Here is a 15,395-nt window from a genome sequence, read left to right as displayed (position 1 = left end):
AACCTCCTTCTAGTTAAGTCTACCCGCATAAAGTCTATTTTGCCCTCCCGGACCCTAAACCTAGTGCCTAAACCCCAACGCAGAGGGCGCGCCCGCGCCATCTAGTGGCAGAATCTTGTACTAGTAATTTGATCTCCATCTAGTGAACACATCGCGTACTAGTAGTGGCTACGATAGATACCACAGTGGTCACGGAGGAAGCAAAGCTAGGAGAGGCCTGACGTCACTCGTTGTGAAGCCGCGATGAAGCCGGAAGTCAGCCATATTGACCGGCCAAATTTTCCTCTCTTGTTTACATCCGAATGCAAAGCAGAAGGCGCGACTCTCTCTCTGGCTCGAAAAGCACGTGGGCTGCGCAGCGCGTGTGTCGTGACGATCCGAACTTAAGGGAACGGGGCTCATCACTCTGAGCTAGCGGGACACCTTCGGCGAATTCATTTCGTCCGAGTAATAACAGGGAGTAACGGCTCGCCGACAACGAAGCAACTACAAGAGAACGCGCGCTAGATGCACTGACAACGGCGAGTGTTTTCACGTCATTAATTCAGCAACTGTACAGACACACGATCGGTCGTGCGCCTTCTACGGTTATATTCCGCAACGCGGCCGACGCAGCGTCCGGCCACTGTGTCCGTGTTCCACGTGAAACTCACCGGCGTCAGCACTCCGCGACCATGGTAACTTTGAGCACGGTGCAAGTGGCACTTGAACGCGGTTGCTGTTACGTTGAGACTACGTGCAATGCTGGCGGAGATTGTACGAAGCGGAACAGAAACGGTGTTTTAATACGCACATGCAAGTTGTTACTGCACACACACACACAAAACTACGTATGTGCGCATGGTCCTCATGACGTCTTGCTGGGCTCAACAGCGTCGTCCGTTGTCGCAAGCAGGAGTAGTGCTCAACCGTCACTGACCTGCAAGGCGTTCGTCGTCGTTCAGGTTCGTCATGGTGCCCAACGTGATTTCGCTGAACACTAACTGCTTCATCCGCGTCATCCGCCGCACGACACATGAATATGCACTCGTTCTACGCACTGTTGAAACTCCGTGATGGACAAAGAGTTTGTAAACGTTGCTAAGAGTACAGTAACTGCGAGGAGAACACTGCGTAACCAATAACTGGCGCAGAGTACGGATATTGTCCACCACTGCCCACAACGAAACCTGAAGAGGCACACATGCCGCCGCCAGGCGTGGCCGCTCACTGCTAGACCAGCTCCACTGCGCAAAACGTAACCATAGCAACGCCGCCATAGTGCCCAGTGAAGATGGGCGCCGTGATGTCAATTCCGCCACACTTTGCTTGCCGCGCGCCGGCTGGGCATGCCCTCTTCTACCTTTCCTTCCTCCGTGACAGTGGTAGACAAGCTTGTGCCTTAAAGAGCTTCGTCCTTAAAAAACAAGCCATTGTTGAAGTCACCTATTACGTCACCTCGCCATGACGTAATAGACATTAGGGCTCTCTCGAGGCCTACATAATTATTGGATGGTGAAAATGAAGCTTATTTATCCTCTTCTTTGAATAGACACTGCCGAGATTAAAGAAATCTTGTGGGGCTGTAGTTCGGATCAGTCGTTCTCAGCCATGGATGCGTCGGGGACCCCTTATCGACTGGTGAAAGTGATGGGGGACACCTTGCAGCAGAGAAGTGGAAGGAGGGTAGGTAGGTAAATTAACACACCTGGAGCGTAAACAGGTACCTTCTATGCTTTCAAAAACATAAATCAAATGTGCCAAATCACTTCATTTTGGGCAGTTCAGTACGTGATTCAGTCGGCGTTTAACAAAGTTTAAGCACGACTTAAAAAAAAAGCGGGTAAGGATTTCACGTAACCTCTATAGTCAGCGGACCCTCAACAGAATTACCCGTCAGGAAAAACCACAAAAAAACTCTTCTAATTGAAAAATTCACTGTAAGCCCTCCATTTGTCTTTCGCAAAGATCCTATAGTTGTAAAATTAACGAGAATAAAGCGCTCAAGAACAATGTATCACTCAAAAGCAGGGGTCGACAACTTTCGCAGCCAGAGGTCCACTTCGCATAAAAGCCGATTCAGCGGAGGCTGGACGGAAAAGCGGGCGGTGTTGGAGGTGCGGTCGCCTCTAAGGACAAAAAAAGGATTGTCAGCAGCCGACAGACTCGGAAAAAAAGTTATGTTTATTTGCTCACGCATTTAACAAGATTGCAATGTACAAACATAGGTTAAACGTGCAAACCTCTTTTCTGATGAAACATTTGTTTGGGGCAGTGATGAGGCGGGTGTGGTGCAGGTGTCCTGGCGCGGGGGGGGGGGGGGAGGTGAATATATACCGCATTTATACACATTCTGCGGCACCTTTTTTTTGGGGGGGGGGGGGGTGATGGGGGGGTCATCTCAGCAAGGACTCGCGTTATAGTCAGGGGCGCGTTGGAATTGGGTAAATACAGTAATACCATAGGCTGTGACCCCTGCTATATGGTGTTTCATTGCTTAGCGACTGTTTCAAGCTCACTCTACGCCGGTGGCCAAAGAGCGTGCTCCACGTTATAATTGCGAAGCATACTTCTTAGCGAGCTTCGGCCACTATGAGCGTATCTATCTATCTATCTTTCTATCTATCTATCTATTTAGCCGCTTACGGTTGGGTGCTCTCGTGGTCACCCCCATAAGTTGGCGTTACACGTTAGGGGGCTACCAATTTTTACTTCGGTGAACTCTTCTTGAAATGCTGTTCAGACTAGGAAAAGCGCCTTTGTGATGTTTTCATCAGCTTTCCTATTTATATTCACTATCATTTGAAAGAGATAGTGAAGAATGTTTCGCCCACCGTGATTTCCAGCCAAAACGAAAGATTGAGTGCCGCATTCACTGGACGTATACAAAGCCTTCTTTTTAGGCCTACGCTATACAGGAGAATGAAGAGAGCAGACTGCTGCGCCGTGTGCTATTGCGGGGATGACTAAAATTCCCAGATATTTCCCTGTTGTTTCTTAAGTATCCACAGCCATTCAAGCTCCATTGTCGATTCTCATTAGGTATCGCTCGTTTTCAGCAGCCGTGTTCTTCTTAACAATTGACCAGCACCCGATGAAACTTGATCGCTCACTAACGAGAGTGCTCTGACCGGAGGAGAAAGGCACGTCACGTCTGCTGAAAGATGTGTGGATAATGTGCTTAGACATGCGTGGCGTTGTTTCTTTTTCAATTTGAAAAAAAAAACAGTGGCACATGCCATTCACTTCTCAAAGAGGGCCGGAGAAAAGGCCGTCGCTGGTACCTAGGTAAAAAGAAAAAAAAAATCTAGAGGCTTTAGGGTGACATTTGGCCGAATTCCAGGGTTCTGAACAGAAGCATCCCCCAAAGAAATGTTTCCAGAAATTGCGTGCCCTTCATAAATGTACACCAAAAACGTCCCCATTCGCGTTCTCAAAAAAGAAAACGTCTTCTTAAAAAAGCCTTGCAACAGTTTTTGAGCATGGTCAGAAAACGCTGCCTATCACTAGTAGAGGCTCCCGACAACACGCGATCCAAATATTATACCACAGACCGCGGCCTGGAATTCACAATAAATTATCAAATTCAGCTAAAAATTGCTTTGTCTTTTCTCGACAAATGGCGGAATATGGCGAAAAATCACAAGTGAATTACCCATTTATGAGCTATTGCCTGATTTGAACATGGCGCGCTCGCTCATTACAGAGATCACCGCGGGAGGCCGTGACTTGTTCACGCGTTCGCGCGTGATCACTCGGACACAGCGGCGCATTTGAAAAAAAAAAGAAAAAAAGTGCTCAAGGCCACGAGGCGCGTGTGACGTTTTTCTGTGGTCTTGCCGTCCCTCCCTGCTTAGCCTCCAGCGCCTTCGTCGGGACGAGAGAAGACAGAATGCAGTTGCAGCATGCGACAAACCATTGTAACTCTACTCGCACTGGACGGATACTTAAATTTTTTTTTGGTGTTGAATTCATGAGGCAATAAATTTTTCCAGTGAATTCATTCCGTTGTTACTTGAAAAACCGTTTCAGGGCCCCTTTAACAAGGGGCACCACCTCATGTTGCGCCTTCAAGTCACTAATTCTTTATATCTGAATTAAAAAAAGAAGATGTTCGCAAAGAAAGTGGTTTACTGAAAGGTTCTAGACGAAGCGCCACAATGAAATACCAACTTTCCCTACTAATCTGTACAAGTGTAAATTCAGATGCAATATCACATACAATGCGCATGTCAAATACATGTCATCCAGCTATGCACACGCCTGAAAAAGACACAAAGGGGGCGGAAGTTCCGCGCCCATACATTCCATCTGAAGGCAGCAGCTTGGTCACTCCAGCACTCTGCACTTAGGTGGACACTTTCGGGAGCTCAATCGATGCTTGCCGTGTGGTTGAGTGAACGGTACTTGTTTGCGAAACTGAGATAATGCATGAAATCGAGTAAAGGAGGCAAAATCTGTGCCTGGGTGGTCATGCAAAAACAAAAACGTACTGCCTCTGGTATCTGCTGGCATTGTGCTAAACGTAAAGAATGCAAAGCCCTTTTGAGTACGGAGATGTTCTCAAGCCACGGACTGCCACTTAAACATTCACCCCAAGCATCCTGCAGGTAATTTGATTATTATCGTAAGAGCGAGGCAGAAAATTGAAGAGACTGCACTTGTCTCGAGAGAAAAAATCCGCTACTATTGTCACAGTTGCTGTCAAAAACTGCAATAGCGAAAAAAAAAGAAATGCCGCATAGGCAGCGAGCAGAGCCTCAAGCGCTGCACTTGCCAGAAGCGGAGCAGGAGCACCCACCGAGTCCAGTCAGCCTCGGGGACCTTGTTGATTCTGCACCTCGAACTATCGCTGTGGGAGACCGTCAAGAGCGCTTCCTGTGCTGCCGTACTGACCCCAAAACACTAAAAAAGACTACTTGTATTTGCCAGCGCAACGTGATTAAAGTTATTATCAGAGAGCAGCACTTGGTTTATGGACAGAAGCTTCTACCTCGCTGAAGGCTGTTGGACACCCAATCTTATTTTAACTTCTTTCGTTTTCCAGCGCACTTTGAAAGTTCGCGAAGTGTCGAATAAAGGCAGCATGTTTATTCCTCTCGCAGTTAAATTTCACCTGGCGACCTTTGCATCTAGACAGCCATGCAAAAGGGTCCGTTTTTTCCGGGGACTTTCTTTTCTGCACACGTTTTAAATTAAGGTAATTTATTAGATCGCCCCTTTGGTTTCCGGCATTTTCAATGCCACCCAGGCACCACAGTACTCATTATAAGGTTCTCGGAACGCGTGTTACTGTTTCGGGCAACAATCCAAAATACTGTAAAAGTGTGTCAGTACTTCTTGAAATCATGTCTGGAGAACAGGGATATATCAGTGAGGATGTTTCAATCTAGCAAGCACGTGTAATGGATGTAATGTACCATACCATAATATTAGGCCGGGTTTCACGTCACAAAATCATCATATGATTATGAGAGATGCCGTGGCGGAAAGCTCCGGAAATTCGGATCATCTTGTGTTCTTCGACGTACACTGACATGGCACAGTACACGTGCCTCTACCATTTCACCTCCATCGAAATTTGACTGAAACGACCAGTATCGAATTGACCGAGGCGGACGAGCGTGGGTGTTCTGTGTTCAGTTTGTGTTTTCTAGGGTGTGAGCACCTGCACTGTGGCTCAGATCTGCTGACAGTTTATCACGGAACGCTAGACTGTGCATATTGCTCTGGAAGAAACGGGACGTCTTTTTGTCGAGAAACCTGTTTTGTGCACCCCCCCCCCCACCCGTTTCAAGGGTGCGTGTTGGCAGGGCTCGCACAATAGGCACTTGTATCTGTATTGACCGAGCTACCCTACCATGTGCGGACGCTGCATGGAATGTGTAGATGTGCGCCCAGCTGCACCTTTGGGCCTGAGCATACATCAGGCCTTGAGTTTTAGGGAGAACTACGAAAGGAAAAAAAAACACGCCTGGGAAAAAAAAGGAATGATAAAAGTATCCGTTGCAAAAAAAATCCTAGAGAGAAATGACAAAGTTAGTGAGAAAAATAAGCGCAGAACGCCTTGAGTGCCAATAAACTAACCCTGAACTTACATTTTTTAAATATATAGCAAGAGTAATTTATTTGACGTGGACAGGGCATTAGGCCGACTTAAAAAAAAGAACAGAAGTTTTTTTTTTCTCCAGCACGTCATCGAGCCACTATGAAGGAACGTTTGCTGGTGATGGCATCGATAAATCCTCTGCAAATAATAAACCTCAAAAGTGGTGCACACTTCTACCGCTAAAGAGGAAGTGCTTCCTTTCTGTACCCTTCCGTGTAAAACCACGAGGGAAGCAGCTGTGCAGTGCTGTCTATGGAAGTCCGGGAAAGAGGGGAAGTGCGCAGGAAATCTTCAGTAGTTTTTCCCCTTTGAATTAGCACGATGCCTTTCAAACACGTTTAACGGCCGGCCAGCCATGGAGACGACTAAGCGAGCATTCCTTCATCACATTACAATTTACAGCATTCTGACATGCGCCCGGTTATCTATTGTAACCGGATTAGGAAGCGCGTTTCGTCTTGGAGATCAATTCGTTGCGGTTAGCACCTCGTGCCTTGGATAGCCACTGCAGATTCACCTTTCATAGTTCACCTCGCTCTGCAGAGAAAAGAACCTTTCTCTCTTTAGCGTCTTGTCCCACTCATCGAAGAAGGGAAAAAGACACCAGATATACCGCAGTGTGCTGAAGCCCTACGTCAGTTAATCTTGTGCGTGAACTCACATTCGTCGCTGGCAACGGCGTCGGAGTTGTCAACCCTGAAAGCCCCGAACAAGCCTGCGGCGACGCGACGTGGTATTTGACAGAGGTTTTCTTTGCCGGTGTGTCACCGCTTCCCGAACATGAACCGTGGTCCAAGACGAGACTTCGACTGGGACTATATGGATCAGCTCTTCCCTCCCCGTCTGAGGTGAGGTTTTTCATTTGTTGCAATCGCCCATGCTATGTCAGTTCACGAACTGTAACAGGTTTTAAAGTAATAACGTCGGTCGGCGGTTAATTATCGATCTTATTGGCAACGCATTTCAACTATTTTAGGGTAAATGGTGCTTTTCAGATTTCTTCCAGAAAGAGGTAATGAACTTGTTATTTTCTCGATGGCCACTTCTATTGGCGCTGTTATTGCCACGCTGCTCACTCAGACACTGCCACGTACGTTAACTCTTGCTACGAGTTTTTTTCTTTTTTTTTAACGATGGTGCGAGCCATGAGGGCTGGCCTCTTCAGGTCGGCACACCCAGAAACAAGGTGCCGAAATTAACTATAACGTTTGATGTTTAACTTGTGAAAACCACGATATAATTACGACAGACACGGTGGCTGGACTCTATCAATTTGCACATTCTAGCGTTCTTTAACGTGCACTGTAATCGCAATGGCTTCTGAATATTCTCCTCCATTAAAATGCGACCGCCGCGGTGGCGATCGAACCCGCGACCTTCAAGTAACGGCCAAACACCATTATCACTGCTCCCTAATGGCTGACGAGTAACTGCGCCGCACAATGGTTCACGGCGTGAGTTCCTCGACTCGCATCTTCGTGAAATGTCGGCCTAACGCAGTCCTTGCGCAAGGTCCGTGTATCAAAACTCGATGCTGCATCTTATCGTTCTGTAGGTTTTCGTCTCTTGCTTTTGAACGTGCATGTACTATAGAGTTTACCCTTGAAAAAAAAAACTAGACAATTTTTCTGGTTTTACATGACAAAAATGGAATTACATCGTGCGGCCCGCCGTACGGGGGCTTCGGATTCAAGTCGGCGACGGCCTCACTCTGGTGGCACGAACAGACAGTTTTTGACACCTTTACAACTGATGGGTCAGCTGTTGTCCTTGTTCTACATAGTTAACTTATATTGGCCTCGAGGACATGCCGTGGCGCTTCCTACGTGATGACGTCTCTCATAGAATACCGGGTTGACTTTGTCCGCTAGAACTGTGCATTTCCTGCGCTTTTGCTGTGGGCACCATGCCTGCTTCTCTGTGTTTTGAAGCTCAGTGCCTTAAACAACGTTAAGGCATGATATTACGGGCGAGCAAATTATGAATCAGTGCTCCCGGTGCCTCTCCCTTGTCTAACTTGTATCGTAAAATGGCGACTAAGAACCACTGCAACCATGGGGGACGATCTAAGTGGTGTCGTCAAAGCAAAGCTGCATGCCGTATTCGACAACTACGAATACTATCTGTGACGCCAAAACGATTGCAGCGCTGGCCTCTCAAGGGAGGCCCTCGCGGCCTATATAAGCTTGATCTAAAAACATTATCTCTGTATATTTGCAATAAGTCTAATAAAAAAACAGCCATAGCTATTTGGGATGGACAGGTTAGAATAGATGCTATATACACGGTTTACGCTGACGATGCCTCAGCTGTGACCATTTTCTTCAAAATCTGCCACAGTTACAACTGTTTTTCTGACAGCACATTACACATATTTGATTTGTGCTAAACGTGGCAACTAGGACTTTTACTTATTGTAGCTCATTTTTCAGAAAACAGCCAACTTCAGCTATTTTATTTCTATACTGTGCTCTTACTAATCCAACGAGCCAGTTCAGTTTCGGAGACCATATAGAAGATGACCCCTTCGGAGTGCTTCATTTCATCAATTCTATGCCTCGTGCTGATTTTATATGGTGGTTGCAATTGGCCGATGTCCTGAATAATGGATCCACAGTGGTTCATTTTTTTGTGAAAAACTGCTCAAATTCTGGGGCTGGCTTTGCACATTGTCGAGCTACAGCGTCCGATATATTTTCTCATCGTAACGATTTTTTAATAAAGCGAGACAAAGTGCGATACGAACCTCGCAAATAGTGTTGACTTATCGTGCTCCAAACACTAAAGAAACTACTGTAATCTTCAAACTGCGTGGATATGTCAGCATGCATAACTCGATATAGAATAGTTGCGGCGTGCTGATATAACTTACACATCACCCACAAATTCTGCAGGACCATAGAGAATTTTACATTACAAACTAACAAAACTAATGTGGTGAGGGTGAGAGCTCTTATTCTCCCAGAAGGTGGCGGGGAAAAGATTACCTTAAAGTTACTGTATGTGCTACGTTTAAGTAGCGTATCGACTATTTTATAGACGGGATTCAGTTCCCCTTTAGAGAGTGGTTGAGTTTTGTTTGTTGCAACAACTAAACAAAGAGTGTTACGGCCGGCACACGCCCTTGAAAATTGTTGCATTGCGGCGTACCATACTTCACGAATTTATTCGTTGACTTAACAGTCCAACACGGCGGCACCCAGAGGTCTTACTCAAGACAGTTTATACAGTACATTTACTACCGCAATATAGTGAGCGCCCTTATGCGTAGAGTGGCTCAGATTTCATGTGTGCGCTTTAAAAACACGTTTGAATGTCTCTCCTTTGTAAATCTTTTCAAACCAGAACACTTGTTCCCAGAATGCTTTTCCAGTTGTACCCCTCCACATTCCCGTGAGGGTAGAGGAGCGCCACAAATGCTTTTCAAAGCAGACCTGAGAAATGTCACACCTCACTTCATGTTGATCCCGCGAAACAAAGAAATAGGAAAAGCGGGATAAAGAAAAAAAATGTTTAAAAAAAAAAAGCTTGCGGGCTAGCGTGCGTGAGAAGCTAAGGTTCCTAGATTTTTCCCTTTTATCTAAATACCGAAATAAAAGTTTTTCATCAATCAAACAAAAGCTTTTCATCCATCCATCTAAATACCGACAAACTGCCTTCTCTCTCCGCCCTCTCTACACACAGTGTACGTCTGCCGCCATTTTCTTCCCTACTTGGAAGATTTAGAAAGCTACGTATATTTAAGTAAAATAGCCCCGCCTCTTTCAGAAGACGCGAAGCGCCGTTCTCCACCGCAAAGTGTCCCGCCGCTAGTGAGCGGGGGACTCTATTCACCTGATGCAGGCAAAGCATTAGGAAGAACACTGCTGCCGAAAACAAGCGTTAGCAAATGAGGTTCGTCAATGAGACTTCCACGGTTGTAAACACTTAAGAAAGAACGGGCAGAACTGGGGACTTTAGGTAGCGCCAATGTGCCGATGCATAGTTTGCATTCAAGTCACCATGCCCGCCATCTAGGGCATCAGCTTGTTGTAATTCTGCATGAGCTTGAATGGTGATTTTAGATTAGCGCATGGTGATTCTTGCGTTCCCGTGGATGCTCCCGTGCCGCGGAATGAGAAAAGACTAAAATGGGAGAGCATGAAAAAAAATAAACAACCCCTGGACCGATTGAATCCGTGTCCTCCTCTGAACCGACATGCTGTAACGAGATAAAAAAGACACGTTTACCGCCATTCTACGGCGCCCACCAAAGGGAAGATGTCTGTGACATTACGTTAACAATGTATACAGAGACAGGTGTCACTACACGCCGTTTCATATATAAGGTGGAACGCGATAGAAGCTAACGGGGCTTTTTGCAGCATATGTTCTCGCCTAAAGAAATAGTTTAGCGAGTTCCAGAAAAGCGATACGGGGGGGGGGGGGAAGCATTTGTTACCTCATACTCTCCGCTTGCACCGACCCTGCTCCTTCCCATACTGGTTTTTTTTTAGCTAAAAGTACGTTCACCACTCCACATTCTAGTGAAGGTGTGGACGAAACAGAAAGCCGTTTGAAATCACACTAAAGCATTGGGATGCCTAGTTGTCTCTTCGTCCTCGTGCAAAAAAAAAAAACCAAATGATGAAAACAGAAGTGTCAATGGCGAACGAAAAAAAAAATTGCAGTCTAGCTTATGGTGAAGCCTATCTGGTGGAAAGATCTTGCATTCGCACTGGCTATTTTGCAAACGGTCCACTAGAAACAGTATACTAAGAAAGTGTTAACCTATAGCTAGCGAGCGTGTTTTTGCTGTCTGTGACTAGTTCGTACTTTTTGTTTTTTTTTGTGTACCGTGCTTTCCGAAATTACTTAATATCAGCCCTATCGATGCGGCATAGGTTTGCTGACCGATTATCACATCAGAATTTAAATATTTTAGTGATGTTTCATAATCCCTCGCCGCACACAGTCACACATGCTTCCATTGAAGAAACACATATAAACACAGTGCTCACAACCAACTCTGTAATATGCGTGACTGGCCATCTCATACGGATAGCTTGCACTTACGTCACTGAGAGCGCATGCGGGAGCCCCTTTGTGTGTGGATGCCACACTTTCAATGTGACATTATTGTCGTCAGAACATAACATGCGCATTATTTCATTGTTGAAGCGAAGAGACGTCATCTTCACACAAACAAAACGCTTTTCTAATCCAAGCTGCTTTTGTGGAGTCTTAGTTCCTTTCATAAGCCGCATCCATGACCTCACGTGCAAGCCATTTAATACGCGCGATTGTTTTGAGAAATTACCAAGGTGCAGCAAACTACTTTCCTTATGATGAGCCACTAAACCCAAGTTTTGATAGGTTACCACAGATCGCACCACCCTTCCTATTTTGTTAAAAAAACTTCGCCACATTCCTAGGGCAATCATGAGGAAATGCCAAAGCATTTGTTTGGAGTCCCTAACGTCGTTTCGTACGTGAGAATCCAGCGTTAGAAGAATAGTGTTTTTTTTTCTTACATCTTGCAGGCAATAGTGCCATTTCCCTCACGGGGAGTTGTCATCTAGTGAAAAACGCAGTATGCTTTCCCGGACCATTGCCGTCACCCATGCGCCAATAATCAGGAGAGTGCTGCCTACAGAGGTCAGGGAATGGGGAAGAAGGTTCGAAAAATCTCCAGTACTTTTTTTCTTTCACTAAACACAATGCCACTGAAACATGTTTAACGCGCTCCCATTGGAAAAGCGTGGGGACGAAAACACCAGCATTCCCTTGTAGTTTAACTGCTGGGTACATGCTTCACAAAATTTGCTGACGCGCCCCATTATTCATTGTAACCGGTTTCAGAAGCCCGTTCCGTTTTAGAGATCGATTCGTTGCGGTTAGCACAACGTGCCGTGGAGGGTCACTGTAGGTTCACTGGTCATAGTTAACCTGGCTTGGCAGAGAAAAGTACCTTGTTTTCTTCAGCGTCTTGCCCCCAAGCATCAAGGAAGGAGGAAAGATACCAGATATACCGTAGTGTCCCGAAGTCCTACTTCGGTCTATCTTGTCCGTAAACTCACACTCGTCGTTAGCAATGTAGTCGGAGGTGTGCACCCCGAAAGCCCTGTAAACTAACGAAGACGTGACGTGGTACATGACAGAGGTTTTCTTCACCGTTGTGTCACCACTTTCCGAACATGAACCGTGGTCGAAGACGAGACTTCGACTGGGACTATATGGATCAGCTCTTCCCTCCCCGTCTGAGGTGAGATTTTTCATAGATTGCCGTCACCCATGCTATATGAGTTCACAAACTGTAACAGATTTTAAAAATAAGAACAGTGGCCGGCGGGTAATTATCGACCTTTTTGGCAACACATTTGGATTCTCCCGAGGTGAAAGGTACTTTGAATTGCATATAAATTTCTTTTTGCATTTGCCTTCCGGTTCCTCCAGCAAGAGGTAGTGCGGATGCGCAAGTTGTTTTCTCAATGGCCAGTGCAACGAAGTGTGGCCGCCTTACGTCAGCACATCTAGAAACAACGTGCCGAAATTACCGATACTGCTTGGTATCTAACGTTCCAAAAATACAGTATAATTATGAGAGCTGCTATGTGATGGGTGGCTGAGGCAGTTTTGTTTCGCCGTTTTTTTTTTTTTGAGGTGCATTAAAAATGCACATAGCCAAATTGTGACCATCGCAGCCACGATGAAACTGGCGACGTCCGGGTCAGCAGCCGAGAAGCATGGCCACTACTCCACCACGGCGGACGATTAACTGCGCAGCAAAAGTGGTTATCTGGGGAGTTGGTCAGATTGTATTTTAGTGAAGATTTTGTCCCACGAGTGAGGCTAAGCTGGTAAAGATCACAAGGCGAGACGCTTGCCGTCGTTGAGTGAGGCGCCTCGTGTTCTTTGCTACTGAAAATATTAGGTAACGCATGTCCTTGCACACGTGCGAGCTTTGAAAGTCAGTGCTCAATATTATTGTTATAGTTTGATGGCTCCTATTTTTGAAATAGCTCGTAGTGTCGCGTTCAGCGTTTAGGGACGTTTTGCAGTCGAGAAAGAGAAGTCGGCTGAACTAAGGCAAGTTGTTGTACATGCATAGCCGGGGTTAAGGTAATATTGCTTGTGTCACTATTATTTCTGTGGTTCTCACTGACGAGCTCCATACGGCACGCCGTATAGAGGGTTCGGATTAAGTTCCATGACGTGGGTTATTAACGTACGCTTAAGAAGAACTTTTAGCAAGTTATGGCACTTCGCAACACCCGTAGAAAGTCGCACCACACAGCGGATAGAGAGAGAAATGTTTCGAGCAGAACAGAGGGCGGCGCGGCAGTGTCAAGTGGCTGATGCAGCCCCTGCCATGCAAGCACAAAGTTTTTCTTAGCATTTTGCACGATCGAATGGCAATATCCAAAATATGGATGCCATGTACCGGGGCAGAAACAAGGTTATTCGTTAAAATATTCTCTCATATATCCGAAAGTAGAATGCATGATGATCAAATGTGTGAGAATCTATAGGCAAGTCTTCACGGCTTCAGTACGAATAATTGTGTGTCATTCTAAGAAGTGGTAGAGAGAGAAAAAGAAAGCAGAAACTGCAATCGTGCAAATAGAAAACTAAAAAAGATGCGCTACATTAAACCGTTTTAGTGCTATCTCTGGATTCTTAGCACCCTTCAGTTATTAGCTTTACAATATTTCGAGGTCAATTAGGTTGAGTATTGCGAGATTTAGGATTAAAGCCACCATCGGTTTACAGTCACGCGCGTCATCCTTAATCAAATAAACATCTATGTTTCCCTAAACAAACTGCAACATTTACAAAACCACCGACACCGGTGCATGGTTTGTTTCACACCCTAATGCTTAATAAAAATGCTTGGCATTTCTTTCACGTGGTTGCAATTATTTCATTCAGAAATTCCTCCAATTACCGAGAGATCTTGCTCCCTCATATAACAGGTTCAATCAATTTGTTGAGTGACAACGCATCATGTAAGGCAGCATAGATGACGCATTTCTACCGCTTCACCTTCTGTAAACTGCTCATGCCACCTTTTAAGACACCAAGTGCGTGAGGTGGGTCACATTATTGCCACCGCTGCTCAACTGGTAGAGAGAAATATATCAGCCGCAAATGGTGTCTATCGCTGAACATTTATTCATGGGAGATCGAAACAATTAACATCTGCTGACACAGGAGGTTTCCTGCAGCGGAAAATGAAGAGACGCCACATGATGGAACATTGGGCGGAGGCTTCTTATTCGTCTTCGCCATTATATGAAGGTTGTTTCCCATTTTTGTTCTCATTCCCACTTCGATTCGGGTGCAAATGTAGTCTTTTTCAATGTGGGACACGAGGACACGTGATCAAAGTGGTTTGTCGTTATTAGATTTGTCAAAAAAATCTACAGCCCACTTCCATACTTTCTTCTTGCTCACATCCTCCTTCGCACAGTAATGTTTGTTTACTTCGCGTGCCCCCTATACTTATTTTCAACAATGGCTTTTTGTGCAGCTTCATAATCATTTCTGGATGGCGCAATGGGTGTCAACGCTCTGAAATCTGTTGTTGAGGCTATGCCTTTACCCTTTAAAGACCCACAAGGAGGCCATCATGGCGGCGTTTTTTTTTCTTTCTCTGAAAAGGTGTATAGACAATAGACACAGCAAAAAGGGTTTGCATACATGTACCACGTCTTTTTTCCCGGTCATTGTCATTTTTCCAGTACGCTCTTTCTAAAACAAGAAAACCTATTACAACAAACAAGTTGTCGCGCAGAAACGACACATGAGCCTGGCTTATAGCCAAAGTCAGTGAGTGACTGCCTGTGAAAACTTGCAATTTGTGTTGCCATTCAGCGTACTCACCTTATAAAGACATGCCCAAAATGTCGGCTCATGCTGGTCTTCAGACAGTACCTCACTGCCGCTTTTTTTTTGACAGATTCATTGTCATTGTTACGTGGAACCTTGCATGAAAACAAAAACTTGCCCATAGATACACTAGAATAAACTTCTACGCTAGCGTCTGTGAGAGCTGCAATACACGCCGCTTCTGCCAGCATGGCAATGATGGGCAGTTTACGCACCTGTCTAATCTCCGTTCTTCTGGCTCCGTTTAGCTTTGCGTGGCCTGGAACTTGTTCAACCGTAAATGTTCAACAGTTACGCTGTCCACGTAAAGTTTATGACAGAGAACGGCGAGAAGTTGTCAAATAAAAAATAATAAAGATTTCTGGGTCAGAGTAAGGACCGAACAAAGGCCTCTCTCATGACAATCAGATGTTCTACCACAAAGCTAAGCGTCTGC

The sequence above is a fragment of the Rhipicephalus microplus genome, chromosome 9 (genome assembly GCF_043290135.1).
Source record: "Rhipicephalus microplus isolate Deutch F79 chromosome 9, USDA_Rmic, whole genome shotgun sequence".
Classification (NCBI taxonomy): Eukaryota; Metazoa; Arthropoda; class Arachnida; order Ixodida; family Ixodidae; genus Rhipicephalus; species Rhipicephalus microplus.
This window is presented reverse-complemented; position numbering follows the sequence as displayed.